This window comes from Arachis ipaensis, chromosome B01 (assembly GCF_000816755.2).
Source record: "Arachis ipaensis cultivar K30076 chromosome B01, Araip1.1, whole genome shotgun sequence".
Taxonomy (NCBI): domain Eukaryota; kingdom Viridiplantae; phylum Streptophyta; class Magnoliopsida; order Fabales; family Fabaceae; genus Arachis; species Arachis ipaensis.
Window position 1 is genome coordinate 68269539 of NC_029785.2, and position 21751 is coordinate 68291289.

The window sequence follows — 21751 nt, forward strand, 5'->3', positions numbered from 1 at the left end:
TTACTCAGCTTTTGAGAAGGAAAGAACTTGGCTAAGAAAGCCTTGACCAGCTTATCCCAAGAGTTCAGGCTATCCTTAGGTTGAGAGTCCAACCATATTCTAGCTCTGTCTCTCACGGCAAAAGAGAAACGCATGAGCCTGTAGACTTCAGGATCTACTCCATTAGTCTTAACAGTATCACAGATCTGCAAGAATTCAGTTAAGAACTGAAAAGGATCTTCAGATGGAAGTCCATGAAACTTGCAGTTCTGCTGCATCAGAGAAACTAATTGAGGTTTAAGCTCAAAATTGTTTGCTCCAATGGCAGGAATGGAGATGCTTCTTCCATGTAAATTGGAATTAGGTGCAGTAAAGTCACCAAGCATCCTCCTTGCATTATTATTATTTTCGGCTGCCATCTCCTCTTCTTGTTCAAAAATTTCTAAAAGGTGCTTGCTGGATTGTTGTAATTTAGCTTCTCTTAGTTTCCTCTTCAGAGTCCTTTCAGGTTCTGGATCTGCTTCAACAAGAATATTCTTGTCTTTGCTCCTGCTCATATGAAAAAGAGGGCCAGAAAAATAATAATAATAATAGGGATCCTTTTTACCACAGTATAGAGGTCCCTGTGTGAATAGAAGAAAAGAAAAAGAGAAAATTTAAACTCAGAGAGAGAGAGGGGGTTCGTATTTTTGGTGAGTGAGGAAGAGATGTTAGTGAATAAATAAACAAATAGAAGAAGATGAGAGGGGGAAGTGAATTTTCGAAAATAATTTTTTGAAAAAGAGTTAGTGGTTTTCGAAAATAGTTTTTGAAAAAGGTTAGTAATTTTTTAAATTTTAAAATCAAAAATTAAAATAATTAGTTAATTTAAAAAGAAATTTTGAAAAAGATGGAGGATATTTTCGAAAATTAGAGAGAGAGGGAGTTAGTTAGGTAGTTTTGAAAAAGATAAGAAACAAACAAAAAGTTAGTTAGTTAGTTGAAACAAATTTTGAAAAACAATTTTTGAAAAGATAAGAAGATAAGAAGTTAGAAAAGATATTTTGAAAATTAAATTTTTGAAAAAGATATAATTTTGAAAAAGATAAGATAAGAAGATATTTTTGAAAAGATATGATTGAAATTAGTTTTGAAAAAGATTTGATTTTTAAAATCACAATTAATGACTTGATTCATAAGAAATCACAAGATATGATTCTAGAACTTAAAGTTTGAATCTTTCTTAACAAGTAAGTAACAAACTTGAAATTTTTGAATCAAAACATTAATTGATGATGATATTTTCGAAAATTATGTGATAAAATTAAGAAAAAGATTTTTGAAAAATATTTTTATAATTTTCGAAAATAAATAAAAAATGAAAAAGATTTGGTTTTTTTGAAAAAGATTTTGAAAAAGATAAGATTTTTAAATTGAAAATTTGATTTGACTCATAAAAAAAACAACTAGATTTTAAAAATTTTTGAAAAAGTCAAATCTAATTTTTGAATTTTTGAGAGAGAAAAAAGGGGAAGATATTTTTTTTTTTTTGAATTTTTATGATGAGAGAGAAAACATGCAAAATGATGCAATGCATGAAAGTTATGGATCAAAACAAGGAATGTGTGCAAGAATGCTATGAATGTCAAGATGAACACCAAGAATACTTTGAATGTCAAGATGAACATCAAGAACTTATTTTTGAAAATTTTTATATGCAAAGAAAACATGCAAGACACCAAACTTAGAAATCTTTCATGTTTAGATTCTATGGATGCAAAAATGCACATGAAAAACAAGAAAAGATACAAAACATGAAAACATCAAGATCAAACAAGAAGACTTACCAAGAACAACTTGAAGATCATGAAGAACACTATGAATGCATGAATTTTTTTCGAAAAATGCAGAATGAACATGCAATTGACACCAAACTTTAAATCTGACTCAAGACTCAAACAAGAAACACAAAATTTTTTATTTTTATGATTTTATGAAATTTTTTTGGATTTTTCGAAAATTATTTGAAAAATAAAAATAAGGATTCCAAAATTTTTAATATGAATTTCAGGAATCTTGCAATCTTAGTCTAAAGCTCCAATCTGAGGGTTAGACATGGCTTAATAGCCAGTCAAGCTTTAGCATGAATATGCGTGTAATTCATTCAATTTTAGGCTAAAACCTCAGTCCAAAAGAATTTAGACATGGCTTTATAGCTAGCCATGCTTCAACATGCTTCATGAAACACTAGAATTCATTCTTAAAAATTCTGAAGAAAAATATATTTTTGAAAACATTTTTATTTTAAAAAAAAAATTTTTTTCGAAAACAAAGGATAAATTTTTGAAATATTTTTTGAAAAGTTTTTGAAAATAAAACAAAAAGAAAATTACCTAATCTGAGCAACAAGATGAACCGTCAGTTGTTCAAACTCGAACAATCCCCGGCAACGGCGCCAAAAACTTGGTGCACGAAATTGTGATCATCAATGGCGCCATCAACATGGTACGCTCAATTGTAATCTCAACTTTTTATCACAACTTCGAACAACTAACCAGCAAGTGCACTGGGTCATCCAAGTAATAAACCTTACGCGAGTAAGGGTCGATCCCACGGAGATTGTTGGTATGAAGCAAGCTATGGTCATCTTGTAAATCTCAGTCAGGCGGATATAGAATGGTTATGGAGTTTTCGAATATTAATAATAAAATAGGGATAGAAATACTTATGTAAATCCTTGATGAGAATTTCAGATAAATGCATGGAGATGCTTTCGTCCCTCTAAACCTCTGCTTTCCTGCTGTCTTCATCCAATCAGCCTTACTCCTTTCTATGGCTGGCTTTATGTAAGGACATCACTGTTGTCAATGGCTACTTTTGATCCTCTCTGGAAAATGGTCCGATGCGCTGTCACTGCATGGCTAATCGTCTGGAGGCGTCACCCTTGTCAATGGATGCATCCTATCCTCTTATGAAAATGGTCCAAATGCTCTGTCATAGCACGGCTAATCATCTGAGATTCTCGATCATACTGGAATAGGATTCACCCTCCTTTTGCGTCTGTCACTACGCCCAGTACTCGCGAGTTTGAAGCTCGTCACAGTCATTCAATCCCTAAATCCTACTCGAAATATCACAGACAAGGTTTAGACTTTCTGGATTCTCATGAATGCCGCCATCAATCTAGCTTACACCACGAAGATTCTGATTAAGAGATCTAAGAGATACTCATTCAATCTAAGGTAGAACGGAAGTGGTTGCAATTTAACATAAAAACTAATGAAAACATCCCTAAAAGTAACTAGATTCTACTAAAAACATACTAAAAACAATGCCAAAAAGCGTATAAATTATCCGCTCATCAATGCATATGGTCAAGTGAGCTTGAAATTTGAATCTTTGATTAACCTAAGCTCTCACCAAACATATATAACAACCTATTGATGCACAAAAATCTGTATCACTACAAATTTCCCTCGGCAATTATACCGAATTGTCATCAAGTAAAAACTCACAATAGAGTGAGGTCGAATCCCACAGGGATTGATTGGTTGAGCAACTTTAATTAGAGGAATGTACTAGTTGAACTAAGCAAAGTTGGGTTAAGAATTGCAGAAAGTAAAATGGTGGGAAAGTAAATAATAAGAAATGTAAATGATGGAAAGTAAATTGCAGAATATAAATTGCATGAAAGTAAACTTGCAGGAATTTAAATAGGAATGGGGATGATGAGCATAAATGTAAATAGCAGAATTAAAGAGAATGGGTAAGATCAGAAATGGGAGAGTTCATTGGGCTTAGGAGATGTTGCATTCTCTGGATCAAGTTCATTCTCATCTCTTCCTCAATCAATGCATTTATTGATCTCTTGGCAATCTTAGGTGATTGAATCCCAATTCCTTGGCAATCCAATCTTTCTAAGCTTGAACAATTGCCTAATTCCAAAATCTAATTGCTCATGGGAAGAGATGAAGTACGATCACTAATTATACCACATGTTTTTCTAAATCAAAGCATTGGTAGGATTATATGCCACTGTAACCCCCAATCCAGTCCAACATGAGAAAGTATTTCTAGCATGATTTCCTCATTCCTCTTCCAAGGTTCAAAAGAAATCCAAGTATGAGCAATTTCTCTTCCGAGACAATTGTTCAATTGGATGAAGATCAAAAGCTTTCAAGTAAATCAAGAGAAAAGAAAGAAGAAAAAGAATGAAAACTACAATTGATTCATTGAATTACAACAGAGCTCCCTAACCCAATGAAAAGGGGTTTAGTTGTTCATAGCTCTGGGAATGGAAATTGAGAATGGAAAGTGCATTGAAAAGTAAACTGAATTACAGAGAAAGCAAAATACAGAGTGTGTACAATCCTGGATCCCCTAGGTGCCAATCCCATTTTTAGTTCTAAACTACCCCTATATATACTACTTCTCTGATCTTCAGTTAGCTTTGCAAGTCTCTGGATGTGGGTTGTAACGACCCAACTTCCGACACGTCATGATCGTACCAAAGTAAGGTGTTACGGACCTGATTTCCTTTATTATCTATTTAATATTGATCCTTTACGTCGATAATGCGTTCCTGTTTTATAGAAAATTGTAGAAAAATTTTGTTTGTGTTTATCAAACTCATATATCCAAGATCACTAAGTAATAATAATCATCACATAATTATTAATAATAATAGATGATATACAAAGAATTTGAATGAAACTCAGTTACAACTCTTATCCCTCTGTACAAAATAAAATCTAAAGCAACTAGGGCGAGGGAATTCTATGAAAGAAACTTAACTCATAAATAAATTCTATAATCGCCCACAGCTTCAAATTGATTCTTCGAACCTGTATCACTGAAACAGTGGAAGATTTTGGGGTGAGAACAAACCACACGTTCTCAGTAGGGATGGGAATGCCGTAAAAGTAATGAAATAGAATGCAAATATTTATCATATCCAAGGAAATCATATCTTTATCAAAACTTTTTGAAAATGCTCTTGGTTTTACTTTAGCTAATTAATTACGTCTTTTAAATTTCTAAACTCAAGACAAATTTTAAATATAAATTAGTCACATTAACCATCTCTCAACCACATAATTAATTTTCAATCACAACGTCAATTCTTAATCACCTTCATACATTCTCAAACTAATAGCATTAACAAGAGGTTCAATTTAACATACAAACAAGTCACAGCAAGGTAAGCAGTACAATCACAGGAAAGTTCAATGAGCAAACCCAATCAGATGCAAATGCACAAAAAAGGATGATGCATGTCTAGCCCTAGTGCAGGTAATGAGCTCATTTATCGGTTACATACCCGCTCCCGACGTTACCCAGCAACCTCTGTCTGGATAAGGCTTTCCTGTTGGCAATACCCACTGCAAGCAACCTTTGTCTTGCAGGGCGGCACTTATTAGCCAATATACGCCCAACACACTCGCTGTAAGCAACTTCTGTCTTACCGGAGCACAACACACTCACTGTAAGCAACCTCTGTCTTACAGGAGCACACTGATCTTGATACCTCTGTAAGCACCCTCTATCTTATAGTAAAGCATTATAGCAAGGTATCCCAGGAAAGCGCTCTCAGTGGTTGCACCACCATCTATCTGACTGCCTTCACACAACAGATCATCACATAATCATTCTCATTATCATCATTCATTATCATTCTTATTAATCATCATCACTTTCACATTCTTATGCAGTACCTCTTTCTTTCTCTGTTTAATTATACTATACAAATTCAATCATACTATACAAACTTTATATCTTTCACTTTTACAACATCTTAGCTCAAACCATTTCTCTTTATCATTCGAATTCAAATGTTATAAAATTCACCAAACTCTTGAAAAGTAATCCTTTATTTCAAGCCCAAAAACATAACTCTTTTCATATTAAATTGAATTCAAAACATAATTCCTTTCTTAAATAATTCAAACTTGAAACATAAACCTTTCCTTGGTAATTCAAATTCAAAATATTATAATTCTTTTCTCATCTAAATAAAACTTAAATAATATGATTTTCCAAATTCAAATATTCTAAAACGACTTTTCAAATAAAACCTCAGATTTTTATAAAATTTCGACAGCACTTTCCCTAAAATTCGGACTTAGCCACCCTTACGGGTTTCCTCTTTCTCAACAAATCTCCACCTTTCCTCAACGATTACCAAATAAAAGGTTCTCAAATCAGTAAGAAAATTCACAATTTGTAATAGTCAACAGTTTGGTCATAACCCACAATTCCCACATAATCCATCAATTCAACTTCCATCTCATCAATTCGTAACTAACTTTCATTATCATAGAATTCTTTCAAAATTAAAGTCAATAAACTAGTAATCCAAAAATCAGCCTTCCATGTTTTTAAGTAGTTTATTTATTATTAATGTTACTATTTTAGTATAAAAATCAGATTTCAAGAAAATAATTCAGTAAACAAACTTCAATCTTTTAATGGTTCTCAAACTTAATTCTAATTAGTCATGAATTAACGTTAACAACCATCAAAACCATTTCCAACCAATCCCAAATCAGTTTCATAGCCATCACGATACATCAAATATCTAAATTCAACAACAAGTAGTTATTCTCAATAATCAGAATACAGCCACAACTCAACCAATTCAGCATAATCAAATAATGTCAGGATTTTCAGCAATTACAAAATAATCTAAAACCAATAAGAATCACAATCTCCAACCAAAATCAATCTCATTAGTTAATCACTCACAACAACAAAACTGGTCACAATCACAGCCATAATCTAAACTCAATTTATCAATCATCCATACAACAGCTTTTCAATAATCAGCTCAGTATATGTCAATTTAATAAACTGCACTAAATTAATCATTATTCACAACCGCATCTACTTTCAGTCACAGCTCAGAATAATCACAACAACTAACTATTTTCAAATGCATTTCAAGTCATTCATATCAACTAAATGATTTTTAACCGTCATTAACCATTTGCACTTATCCAATTAACTTTGTAGGCATTCTAGAATTTAAACCGTTAAATTTTAAAAATAAATCCCCTACCTCAATGTCATAACTCACGAAAATCACCAAACACAGCAGCTCCGTTAGCAATTCCAACACTCGTTTTGTTTCATGGGCAGCAACCAAAGTGGTTCTGGGCAGCTCCAATATCGGTTTCTAGTGGCAGAGGGCCCCGATAACTACGAAACCTAAAGTAGAGACTGAATAGAGCAGCACAAAGTAGATAAGAGCAGCAGCAGTTTCTTCTGTCAATAGCTCCTTCTCCGGCAAGCTTCAATGGTGACAGTGGCAGCGTCCTCCCCCTAACTTGATGGTGGCAAAACAGCGACACTGATGGCGACAGAGGCTCCGGCAGCTGCGAGAACCAGGAGCAGAGACAAATTGGGTAAGCCGCTCCTCCAAACCTCCAAAAACAGCACCAGCTCCAACAAAGCTCGACGGTGGTAGAAGTTGACTTCAGTGCTGGTGATGCTGGACAGAACGACGAAGGGAATGCAAGGCATGAACGGCAGCACTGGAACGACGGCGGCGGAACCCTCGCGGTGGTGGTGATGCCAAGGCATCTTGGGCTAGTTTCACAAGCCTTTTTCTTCTGTTTTCATTAGGTTTTTTGCACTTTCTTGAATTTTAAGTAAGTAATTGGATAAGAATTTCATTAACCCATTGAGTCAATCAAACTTGGTTATTTATATGCTTTTTACAAGATTTTATGCAAATTTTACTTGATGATTGAATGATGCAAATATCTTGTGATTATAGCAAACTTTGATGCAAGTGTTTGGTTGATTGTAGGAGGAAAGGAAACTAAGAAAGGCAAAGTGATGAGCAGATAATTTATACGCTTTTTGGCATTGTTTTTAGTATGTTTTTAGTAGGATCTAGTTACTTTTAGGGATGTTTTTATTAGTTTTTATGTTAAATTCACATTTCTGGACTTTACTATGAGTTTGTGTGTTTTTCTGTGATTTCAAGTATTTTCTGGCTGAAATTGAGGGACTTGAGCAAAAATCAGATTCAGAGGTTGAAGAAGGACTACTAATGCTGTTGGATTCTGACCTCCCTGCACTCAAAGTGGATTTTCTGGAGCTACAAAACTCAAAATGGCGCGCTTCCAATTGCGTTGGAAAGTAGACATCCAGGGCTTTCCAGCAATATATAATAGTCCATACTTTGGCCGAGTTTAGACGACGTAAAAGGGCGTTGAACGCCAGTTCTACGCTGCTGTCTGGAGTTAAACGCCAGAAACACATCACAAACCAGAGTTGAACGCCAGAAACACGTTACAACCTGGCGTTCAACTCCAGAAAGAACCTCTGCACGTGTAACATTCAAGCTCAGCCCAAGCACACACCAAGTGAGCCCCGGAAGTGGATTTATGCATCAATTACTTACTTCTGTAAACCCTAGTAGCTAGTTTATTATAAATAGGACTTTTTACTATTGTATTATCTATCTTGGGACGCCTAGTTCTTAGATCATGGGGCTGGCCATTCAGCCATGCCTGGACCTCTCACTTATGTATTTTCAAACGGTAGAGTTTTTACACTCCATAGATTAAGGTGTGGAGCTCTGCTGTTCCTCATGAATTAATGCAAAGTACTACTGTTTTTCTATTCAATTCAACTTATTCCTCTTCTAAGATATTCATTCGCACTTCAACATGAGTGTGATGAACGTGACAATTATCATCATTCCCCCACGAACGCGTGCCTGACAACCACTTCTGTTCCACCTTAGATTGAATGATTATCTCTTGGATCTCTTAGTCAGAATCTTCGTGGTGTAAGCTAGATTGATGGCGGCATTCATAAGAATCCGGAAAGTCTAAACCTTGTCTGTGGTATTCCGAGTAGGATTCTGGGATTGAATGACTGTGACGAACTTCAAACTCGCAAGTGCTGGGCGTAGTGACAGACGCAAAAGGAGGGTGAATCCTATTCCAGTATGATCGAGAACCTCAGATGATTAGCCGTGCTGTGACAGAGCATTTGGACCATTTTCACAAGAGGATAGGATGCAGCCATTGACCACGGTGATGCCTCCAGACGATTAGCCATGCAGTGACAGCGCATCGGACCATTTTCCAGAGAGGATGAAAAGTAGCCATTGACAATGGTGATGTTGATAAACCACTATTTTATGGTTTATCTTGTGCTCAATTGAGTTGTTTTTATCTACTCTTTACCCACTTATACATACTATTTGCATGGTTTTACATTTGCCTTCCTAATTATGTGCTATGATTGAAAACATGCTTCTTTGATCTCATAATTGCTTATTATTAATCCTCTCTTATTACCATTAGATGCCATGATATGTGTGTTAAGTGCTTTCAGAGATTATAGGGCAGGAATGGCTTGGAGGATGGGAAGAAAGCATGCAAAAGTGGAAGGAATACAAGAAGTTGGAGAAACTGCTAAGCTGTCCAGCCTGACCTCTTCGCACTCAAACGGCTATAACTTTAGCTATAGAAGTCCAAATGACGCGGTTCTAGTTGCGTTGGAAAGCTAACGTCCGGGGCTTCGATTTGATATATAATATGATATAGTTTCCCTGACGCTAGGTGACGCGACCGCGTGATCCATGAGGCCGCGTCGCAGTGACGGAAATCCAGCGTGGCAAAATTTGAAACCAGCGAATTCTGGACTGTTTTTGACCCAGTTTGCGGCCCAGAAAACACATATTAGAGGCTATAAAGTGGGGGAATGCATCCATACATATCACGCTTCCATAATTCACTTTTCATGTAGTTTTTAGAGGGAGAGGTTCTCTCCTCTCTCTTAGGATTTAGGATTAGGATTCCTCTTAAAGGAATTAGGATGTATTATTATTTCAACTTTATTATTTCAACTTCTTCCCAGGTTCAATGTTCTTTTTATTTCTTTTCCCAATTTTGTTTATGACTCTCTATGTTTAGATTGATTTTCTATTTAATATATCTTGAGGTATTTCAGACTTATGATTGCTCCTTTTTATTATATAAATAATTTGGATTTTTCCCTTTTGGCTTCGGTTGATTTATTGGTAACGCTTGAGCTGTCAAATAAAGCAGTGGTTGAAATTGGGAGTTGCTCCAATAACTCTAGTCTTTCCATAGAAATTGACTAGGACCTGAGGATTAAGCTAATTAATCCACTTGATTTACCTTCATAGTTAGAGGTTAACAAAGTGGGATTAAAACCCAATTCTCATCGCAATTGACAAGGATAGGACTTCCAGTTCTTCATACTTTGCCAAGAGTTTATTTTATTATTATTATTTTAATTTATTTATCATTCAACATATTCCCACCTTACTTCCTAAACCCCAATTTACAAACTTATAACCAATAATAAGAACATACCTCCCTGCAATTCCTTGAGAAGACGACCCGAGGTTTAAATACTCGGTTAACAATTTTCAAAGGGGTTTGTTACTTGTGACAACCAAAACATTTGTACGAAGGGATTTCTGTCAGTTTAGAGGCTATATCTACAACGCAACTATTTTTATGACATTCTTTACTGGCAAAAATCTCTCTCGTCAAAATGGCGCCGTTACCGGGAAATTGCAAACGTGTGCCTTATTATTGGTTATTGTAAATATTTTTTTATTTTTGCTTGTTTATTTGTTTTTATTTAGTTATTAAAAAAATAAAATAAAATAAAAAAATTTTCAAAAATTTGTTCTTAGTGTTCATCTTGATCTTCAAGTTGTTCTTCACGTTCATGAACAATCAAAGATGGGAGGAGCCACAAGGATTTGATCAACCCTCATGGCAACAACCACCTCCAATGGACTATCAACAACCACCACCATATGCCTATGAACCCTTTCTTCAACACAACTTTAAACCACCATACTCACAAGCCCCTTTCCACCATTCACCTCCATATGACCCTAACCCTCAACCACCATACCAACCACCTTATGAGCCATATGAACCATATATAGAACCACCCCAATTCCAATCCAATCACTCCCAACCACCACCACTTTCTTTTGTAGCATGTCCAAGTCCGGCAACCCGAGAAGCAGAGGATCGCCTAAGGGAAACAGTAATTAAATTTCAGGCAACCGTTCAACAACTGGGGCAAGTATTAATTCAAAGGGCTTCTAGACGCTTAAATACACAAGGATCAGCCACAGCCCCATGTGGACAGTCTAGTGAAGAGCATAGCATGAAGGAGATACCAGAAACCCTAGTGGACAAGACAGAGAATGAATTCGTACTAGAACAAGTAGAAGAAGCTGTCATTGTTCAAGAAGAAGAAGAAGTGGTTGAAGACTTAGGAGATGCAGAACCTCCATGGGAAAGTCCAGTCATAGAACCTCCTTCCAAGACGGTTGAAATTGATGCTGAGGAGGGTGTACAACCTCCAAAGCATATCATAGTTGAAGACTTGGAAGAGGTTGATCAAGAGATGGAGATTCAAGAAGAAGAAGCACAACCTCCCATGCCCTTGGAAAGCAATGAAGAGGAGATTGAATTGAAAGAAAGCTGCCAAGAGGAAGAGGTTGAAATTGAAGAAGCTTGCAAAGAGGTGGTAATTATCAGAGAAGAGCACAAGGGAGTGGAACTTGCAATTTCATTAAAAATACCTCCCCCTAAGTTGCCATCATCCTTCACAACATTCAAGTGGGTAAAATTCATATCCCATAGCTTTCTAATCCCACTTGAATATGGGCTACTGGAGACGGATGGTCAACTTAGAGCTCTTTGTGATATTAAGAGTAAGAGGAAGATGGCCAGTGGTAAGAATTGTCCTGCAAGGTTCATCATGGTTGGAAGCCCTAAGTTCAAACGCAAGGGTTGGTATAAAGCTCAACTGAATGGGTCTAGGAAGCTGTTTGGTCGCTGCAGTGAGAATTCAATTTACTTATCACCCGGCTGGAAAAATACAGATCCCGATAAAAATGGGTGTAAAAGCAAGGTTTGGGATCCTGGAATCTGTTCTGACATCCAACACCCCGGGAGCCTAAGAATCCTTTTGAAGCTGCTCAAGGGTTTTACATGCCTAGTTTGGGACCCCGGAGGTTACTGGAATCATAAACACTGGTGGAGATTCCTGGATGAGTTCAAGCATAAGCCACCATAACAGGAAGCTCATCAAATGTCCAACTTAAGGACTTTAACTAAAAGTGCTAGGTGGGAGACAACCCACCATGGTATGATTGTTCCTTTTTCATTTTTATTTAGTTTTATTTGTTTTTGAGTTTCATTTTATTTTATTATATTAAACCTGGAGTTTTGCATCACATTCATATTAACACTGCATTCTGCATCTTTTCAGATTAAAAAAAAGAGCGAGCACGCGACGCGTCCGCGTCGCAAGGAGATGGGAGATAATATTAATATGAACAGAGAGTTTCGCAAGAGCAGCGCTGGAGGTGTGCCAATGGCACAAATCACCCCACGCGACCGCGTTGCCGACGCGTCCGCGTCCCATGGGAACTTTGGCCTCCCACGCGACCGCGTCACCCACGCGGCCGCATGACCTGAAAATCGACGTCAAAAGGGTGCATGGTCGAAAGTTATGCTGGAGTTAGGCTGGACTCGTGCTGGAAGCCCAAGCCCTCCCACGCGAACGCATGCCCCACACGTCCGCGTCACCTGACCTTCTTGCGCACCACGCGACCGCGTCACTCACGCGTCCGCGTCACAAGCGGCGCACAGATTATCCAGCTTGTCTTTACATGCACTAGCTATTTCCCATTGTTGGCTTTTCACATGTACTCGCGAGCATGTGATAATGTCAGTTATATCTTAATGTGCATCCATCACCACCTTTTCCGTTGTCCTCCTTGCTATATATATCTCTTTGAATTTAATTTACTTTCTCTTCCCTTTTTCAGGATGGCCACCAAGAAAGGAAAAGAGAAAGTCATTCCCAAATCAACAGCAAGGAAAGGAACAAAAAGAGCCCTAGCTGAGGAACCACAACCCCCATCCACTTGCACATCTTAGCATGCACCGAGGACGGTGCAATCTTTAAGTGTGGGGAGGTCGATACCGATCTCCATGGGTTAGTACTTTCTTGTCTCAAACACCAATGTTTAAATTTTCTTTGTAGATTAGTTGTTGCATTTGCATGTTTGTTTGATTTTTGCATATTTTACCACTTGGTTGAAGTAATATTTTCTTTTTCAAAAAACTTTTTAGAGAATTTTACTAATTTGAATAAAATTTAATATTACACTTGTTTGAAGAAATATTATACTGGAACATGGTTTAGAGCTCGAACACACAAAACCAGTGAGATTTTTGAGCCTGTTTAATTGCTTGCATTTTATCAACCAATATTTTATTTTTGGTGTGTGTTTTTCTCTCTAAAATTGTGATCTTTGTCTTGCTTAATTCTATATTTCCATTGTTTAATGTATGCATACACTTACATGATTGAGGCCTTTGTTTCACTGAGCTTACATACCCATATGGCCTTACCTTTCATTATCCCTTGCAAACCAATTTTGAGCCTATTTTACCCCTTTGTTCTTTTTATTTAGCACATCATTAACTCTAAGCGAAAAACAATAATGTCCTTAATCTGAATCCTTGGTTAGCTTAGACTAGTGAGAGTGCTTATGATTTAAGTGTGGGAAAATTGGGTTTGGAACCAATTGGTTTAAAAATTGGGTATTATATATCTTTATGAAAATGTGAAAGAAATGTTTAGAACACGATTCATGCATCCAATAAATTAATCATATGCATTGAGAGAAATAAAAGAAAATAAAAATATAATAAAAAAAAGAAAAAAGAAGAAAAAGAGAAAAAGAAAAGAAAAAGAGCAATTAAGCAAAAAGGGGACAAAATGCCCCAAAGTAAATGTTGAAAACAATGCATATGAATTGTACTTGAAATTAGAATGCATGAATATGTGGAAAACATGGTTGATGGATAGTTAGATTTTGTACTGTGATTACATGGATTGTTTAAGTTAGGTGGAAAGTTTAAGTTAATTAAGGATTCAGATTTTAGTCCACTTGGCCAAATACAATCCTACCTTAACCCTAACCCCATTACAACCCTTAAAAGACCTCTTGATATGTGTATTTGTGCATTAAAATTATGTTGATTGTTAGATGAAGAGCAAGCCTTAGAAAGCAAGGTTAGTAGAGAATTGAGAAAATCGAACCTTAAACACTTGAGTGACTAGAGTGTATACACTACCAGTGAGGGTTCGATGCTCAATTCCTTGTTCCCTGCTTTCATGAGCTATTTTCTTCTACAAGTCTATTTGTACTTCATTTTTTTTTTTTTATGATTTGAATTAGTGAAATCCAGTTCATATTTATTCTTGGAGAACTTACTTACTCTTAACCAAGTAAGTAAAAGCATTTAGCATGTAGTTGCATTCATAGGTTGCATTTCATGCATTCTACCATTCCTCTTCATTTCTTTATAGCTTCTCTTGAGCTTAGCATGAGGACATGCTAATGTTTAAGTGTGGGGAGGTTGATAAACCACTATTTTATGGTTTATCTTGTGCTCAATTGAGTGGTTTTTATCTACTCTTTACCCACTTATACATACTATTTGCATGGTTTTACATTTGCCTTCCTAATTATGTGCTATGATTGAAAACATACTTCTTTGATCTTATAATTGCTTATTATTAATCCTTTCTTATTACCATTAGATGCCTTGATATGTGTGTTAAGTTCTTTCAGAGATTATAGGGCAGGAATGGCTTGGAGGATGGGAGGAAAGCATGCAAAAGTGGAAGGAATACAAGAAGTTGGAGAAACTGCTAAGCTGTCCAGCCTGACCTCTTCGCACTCAAACGGCTATAACTTTAGCTACAGAGATCCAAATGATGCGGTTCCAGTTGCATTGGAAAGCTAACGTCCGGGGCTTCGATTTGATATATAATATGATATAGTTTCCCTGACGCTAGGCGATGCGACCGCGTGATCCATGCGGCCGCGTCGCAGTGACAGAAATTCAGCGTGGCAAAATTTGAAACCAGCGAATTCTGGACTGTTTTTGACCCAGTTTGCGGCCCAGAAAACACAGATTAGAGGCTATAAAGTGGGGGAATGCATCCATACATATCACGCTTCCATAATTCACTTTCATGTAGTTTTTAGAGGGAGAGGTTCTCTCCTCTCTCTTAGGATTTAGGATTAGGATTCCTCTTAAAGGAATTAGGATGTATTATTATTTCAACTTTATTATTTCAACTTCTTCCCAGGTTCAATGTTCTTTTTATTTCTTTTCCCAATTTTGTTTATGACTCTCTATGTTTAGATTTATTTTCCATTTAATATATCTTGAGGTATTTCAGACTTATGATTGCTCTTTTTTATTATATAAATAATTTGGATTTTTCCCTTTTGGCTTCGGTTGATTTATTGGTAATGCTTGAGCTGTCAAATAAAGCAGTGGTTGAAATTGGGAGTTGCTCCAATAACTCTAGTCTTTCCATAGGAATTGACTAGGACCTGAGGTTTAAGCTAATTAATCCACTTGATTTACCTTCATAGTTAGAGGTTAACAAAGTGGGATTAAAACCCAATTCTCATCGCAATTGACAAGGATAGGACTTCCAGTTCTTCATACTTTGCCAAGAGTTTATTTTATTATTATTATTTTAATTTATTTATCATTCAACATATTCTCACCTTACTTCCTAAACCCCAATTTACAAACTTATAACCAATAATAAGAACATACCTCCCTGCAATTCCTTGAGAAGACGACCCGAGGTTTAAATACTCGGTTAACAATTTTCAAAGGGGTTTGTTACTTGTGACAACCAAAACGTTTGTACGAAGGGATTTCTATCGGTTTAGAGACTATATCTACAACGCGACTATTTTTATGACATTCTTTACTGGCAAAAATCTCTCTCATCAGATGTCCTTACATAAAGCCAGCCATGGAAAGGAGTAGGACTGATTGGATGAAGACAGCAGGAAAGCAGAAGTTCAGAGGGACAAAAGCATCTCTATACCTTTATCTGAAATTCTCACCAATGATATACATAAGTATTTTTATCTTTATTTTCTGTCTATTTATTATTTATTTTCGAAAACTCCATAACTATTTTATATCCGCCTGACTGAGATTTACAAGGTGACCATAGCTTGCTTCATACCAACAATCTCCGTGGGATCGACCCTTACTCACGTAAGGTTTTATTACTTGGACGACCCAGTGCACTTGCTGGTTAGTTGTATCGAAGTTGTGAATGAAAAATAATTTATTAAGACGTGTGTACAGAGATTTTGGCGCCGTTGCCTGATATCACAATTTCGTGCACCAAGTTTTTGGCGCCGTTGCTGGTGATTGTTCGAGTTTGGACAACTGACGGTTCATCCTGTTGCTCAGATTAGGTAATTTTCTTCTTATTTTATTTTCAAAAAGTTTTCAAAAAAAAATTTTCAAAAATCTTTCAAAAATTTTCCCTTGGTTTTCAAAAAATTTTCCAAAAAAAAAATAAAATATATTTTTCTTCAGAATTTTTAAGAATGAATTCTAGTGTTTCATGAAGCATGTGAAGCCTGACTGGCTGTAAAGCCATGTCTAAATTCATTTGGACTGAGGCTTCCAACCCAACATTATCAAGAGCAAGCTAGTTGTTGCTAATCCACCTGCTGCTGTTCCAGATCCAAAAGATTTACATGCTAAAGCTTGACTGGCTATTAAGCCATGTCTAACCCTCAGATTGGAGCTTTAGATTAAAGAACACAAGATTCCTGGAATTCATATTAAAAATTTTGGAATCCTTATTTTTTTTTTCTTTTTCATATAATTTTTAAAAAATCCAAAAAAATTTAGAAAATCATAAAAATCAAAAATATTTTGTGTTTCTTGTTTAAGTCTTGAGTCAGATTTTTAAGTTTGGTGTCAATTGCATATTTATCTTGCATTTTTCGAAAATTGCATTCATGCATGTGTTCTTCATGATCTTCAAGTTGTTCTTGGTAAATCTTCTTGTTTGATCTTGATGTTTTCTTGTTTTGTGTCTTTTCTTGTTTTGCATGTGCATTTTTGCATTCATAGTATCTGAACATGAAAGATTTCTAAGTTTGGTGTCTTGCATGTTTTCTTTGCATATAAAAATTTTCAAAAATATGTTCTTGATGTTCATCATGATCTTCAAAGTGTTCTTGGTGTTCATCTTGACATTCATAGCATTCTTGCATGCATTCATTGTTTTGATCTAAAAATTTTCATGCATTGCATCATTTTCATATTTTTCTCTCTCATCATAAAAATTCAAAAAAATCAAAAAAAATATCTTTCCCTTTTTTCTCTCTTAAAATTTTGAAAATTAGATTTGACTTTTTCAAAAAATTTTAAAATCTAGTTGTTTTTATGAGTCAAATCAAATTTTCAATTTAAAAATCTTATCTTTTCAAAATCTTTTTCAAAAATCAAATCTTTTTCAATTTTTTATTTATTTTCGAAAATTTTCAAAATAATTTTCAAAAATCTTTTTCTCAATTTTATCTCCTAATTTTCGAAAATATCATCAACAATTAATGTTTTGATTCAAAAATTTCAAGTTTGTTACTTACTTGTTAAGAAAGATTCAAACTTTAAGTTCTAGAATCGTTTCTTGTGATTTCTTGTGAATCAAGTCATTAATTGTGATTTTAAAAATCAAATCTTTTTCAAAACTAATTTCAATCATATCTTTTCAAAATATCTTTTTTTATCTTATCTTTTTCAAAATCATATCTTTTCACATCATATCTTTTTTTTCAAAAATTTGATTTCAAAATATCTTTTCTAACTTCTTATCTTCTTATCTTTTCAAAATTGATTTTCAAAATTTGTTTCAACTAACTAACTAACTTTTTGTTTGTTTCTTATCTTTTTCAAAACTACCTAACTAACTCTCTCTCTCTAATTTTCGAAAATCCCTTCCCTCTTTTTCAAAATTTCTTTTTAATTAACTAATTATTTTAATTTTTTATTTTAATTTTCGAAAATTACTACCCTTTTTCAAAGACTATATTCGAAAATCACTAACTCTTTTTCAAAAATAATTTTTGAAAATTTCCTTTCTCTCTCATCTCCTTCTATTTAATTATTCATCTACTAACACTTCTCTTCATCTCACATCTCTGCTCTCCTCACCCTTGTGTTTCTTTCTTTACATTACATTCTTTTCTTCTTCTTTTCTTCTACTTACAAAGGGAACCTCTATACTTGGGTAAAAAGGATCCCTATTATTATTTTTTTTTCTGTTCTCTCTTTTTCATATGAGCAGGAACAAGGACAAGAACATTCTTGTTGAAGCAGACCCTGAACCTGAAAGGATTCTGAAGAGGAAACTAAGAGAAGCTAAATTACAACAATCCAGCAAGCACCTGTCAGGAATTTTCGAACAAGAAGAGGAGATAGGAGCCGAAAATAATAATAATGCAAGGAGGATGCTTGGTGACTTTACTGCACCTAATTCCAATTTACATGGAAGAAGCATCTCCATCCCCACCATTGGAGCAAACAATTTTGAGCTGAAACCTCAATTAGTTTCTCTGATGCAGCAGAACTGCAAGTTCCATGGACTTCCATCTGAAGATCCTTTTCAGTTCTTAACTGAATTTTTGCAGATCTGTGATACTGTTAAGACTAAAGGAGTAGATCCTGAAGTCTACAGGCTTATGCTTTTCCCTTTTGCTGTAAGAGACAGAGCTAGAGTGTGGTTGGACTCTCAACCCAAAGATAGCCTAAACTCTTGGGATAAGCTGGTCACGGCTTTCTTAGCCAAGTTCTTTCCTCCTCAAAAGCTTAGTAAACTTAGAGTGGATGTTCAAACCTTCAGACAGAAAGAAGGTGAATCCCTCTATGAAGCTTGGGAGAGATACAAGCAACTGACCAAAAAGTGTCCTTCTGACATGCTTTCAGAATGGACCATCCTGGATATATTCTATGATGGTTTATCTGAGCTATCAAAGATGTCATTAGATACTTCTGCAGGTGGATCCATTCACCTAAAGAAAACGCCTGCAGAAGCTCAAGAACTTATTGACATGGTTGCTAATAACCAGTTCATGTATACTTCTGAAAGGAATCCTATGAATAATGGGACGCCTACAAGGAAGGGAGTTCTTGAAATTGATACTCTGAATGCCATATTGGCTCAGAATTAAATATTGACTCAGCAAGTCAATATGATATCTCAGATTCTGAATGGAATGCAAGCTGCATCCAACAGTACTCAAGAGGCATCTTCTGAAGAAGAAGGTTATGATCCTGAAAACCCTGCAATAGCAAAGGTGAATTACATGGGTGAACCATATGGAAACACCTATAATCCCTCATGGAGAAATCACCCAAATCTCTCATGGAAGGATCAACAAAAGCCTCAACAAGGCTTTAATAATGGTGGAAGAAACAGGTTTAGCAATAGCAAGCCTTTTCCATCATCCACTCAGCAACAGACAGAGAACTCTGAACAAAATACTTCTAATTTAGCAAACTTAGTCTCTGATCTATCTAAGGCCACTGTGAGTTTCATGAATGAAATACCTTGTACCATAGGCACCATGACCTTTGAGAAGGCTCTGTGTGACCTTGGTTCAGGAATAAACCTCATGCCCCTCTCTGTAATAGAGAAATTGGGAATCTATGGGGTGTAAGCTGCTAAAATCTCATTAGAGATTGCAGACAATTCCAGAAAATAGGCTTATGGACAAGTAGAGGACGTGTTAGTAAAGGTTGAAGGCCTTTACATCCCTGCTGACTTCATAATCCTAGATACTGGGAAGGATGAGGATGAATCCATCATCCTTGGAAGACCCTTCCTAGCCACAGCAAGAGCTGTGATTGATGTTGACAGAGGCGAATTAGTCCTTCAATTGAATGAGGACTCCCTTGAGTTTAAAACTCAAGGACATCCTTTTGTAAACATGGAAAAGAGACACAGTAAGCTTCTCTCAAAACAGAGTTAACCAGAGCCCCCACAGTCAAACTCTAAGTTTGGTGTTGGGAGGCCACAACCAAACTCTAAGTTTGGTGTTGAACTCCCATATCCAAACTCTAAGTTTGGTGTTGGGGAGTCTCAACAATGCTCTAAACATCTGTAAGGCTCCATGAGAGCCCACTGTCAAGCTATTGACATTAAAGAAGCGCTTGTTGGGAGGCAACCCAATTTTTATTTATCTAATTTTTATTTCATGTTTTATTAGGTTCATGATCATGTGGAGTCACAAAATAAATATAAAAATTGAAAATGGAATCAAAAACAGCAGAAGAAAAATCACACCCTGGAGGAAGATTTCACTTGCGTTCAAACGCTAGTAAGGAGCATCTGGCTGGCGTTCAACGCCAGAACAGAGCATGTTTCTGGCGTTCAACGCCAGAAACAAGCAGCATCCTGGCGTTCAGACGCCAGAAATGCACAGTGAAGAAGAGCTGGCGCTGAACGCCAAAAACAAGCATCAATTCGGCGTTTAAACGCCAGAATTTCATGCAAAGGCATTTTACATGCCTAATTGGTGCAGGGATGTAAATCCTTGACACCTCAGGATCTATGGACCTCACAGGATCCCCACCTACCTCACCCTCTCTCTCCATTCATGGTCATCCCTTCTGTTTTTCATTTACCACTCACATCCATACACCCACCTACCTTCAAAATTCAACATCTCTTTCCCACCCAATCCCACCCATATGGCCGAATACACACATCCCTCCATCTCCTCCATATCTTCTTCTTCTTCTTCTTCTTCTTCTTCTTCTTCTTCTTCTATTCTTTCTTCTTTTGCTCGAGGGCGAGCAACATTCTAAGTTTGGTGTAGTAAAAGCATAGCTTTTTTGTTTTTCCATAACCATTAATGGCACTTAAGGCCAGAGAAACCTCAAGAAAGAGGAAAGGGAAGACAATTGCTTCCACCTCTGAGCCATGGGAGATGGAAAGATTCATCTCATAAGCCCATCACTAAGAAAAGGATGGAGCAAGCAAGAAAACCCATTCATGGATCTCAAGAGACACATGAAGCTCATCACCATGAGATCCCGGAGATGCCTCAAATGCATTTTCCTCCACAGAACTATTGGGAGCAAATCAACACCTCCCTAGGAGAATTAAGTTCCAACATGGGACAATTAAGGGTGGAACATCAAGAGCACTCCATCATCCTTCATGAAATTAGAGAAGATCAAAAAGCAATGAGGGAGGAGCAACAAAGACAAGGAAGAGACATAGAAGAGCTCAAGGACATCATTGGTTCCTCAAGAAGGAAACGCCACCATCACTAAGGTGGATTCATTCCTTGTTCTTACATTCTCTGTTTTCCGTTTTTTATGTTAAGTGCTTATCCATGTTTGTGTCTTTCAGGTATTTTCTGGCTGAAATTGAGGGACTTGAGCAAAAATTAGATTCAGAGGTTGAAGAAGGACTGCTGATGCTGTTGGATTCTGACCTTCCTACACTCAAAGTGGATTTTCTGGAGCTACAGAACTCAAAATGGCACGCTTCTAGTTGCGTTGGAAAGTAGACATCCAGGGCTTTCCAGAAATATATAATAGTCCATACTTTGGCTGAGTTTAGATGATGTAAAAGGGCGTTGAACGCCAGTTCTACGCTACTGTCTGGAGTTAAACGCCAGAAACACGTCACAAACCAGAGTTGAACGCCAGAAACACGTTACAACCTGGCGTTCAACTCCAGAAAGAACCTCTGCGCGTGTAACATTCAAGCTCAGACCAAGCACACACCAAGTGGGCTCCGGAAGTGGATTTATGCATCAATTACTTACTTCTGTAAACCCTAGTAGCTAGTTTATTATAAATAGGACTTTTTACTATTGTATTATCTATCTTGGGACGCCTAG

At 36.3% G+C, this 21751-nt stretch overlaps 1 long non-coding RNA gene across 1 annotated transcript; it reads right to left on the reverse strand.

The window, feature by feature from the left end:
• Positions 4647–7296, reverse strand: LOC110270456. The gene is made up of 2 exons (XR_002359998.1): positions 7016–7296; positions 4647–4810 (listed from the first exon to the last, which is right to left on the reverse strand). It is a non-coding gene; the product is annotated as an uncharacterized LOC110270456 (long non-coding RNA).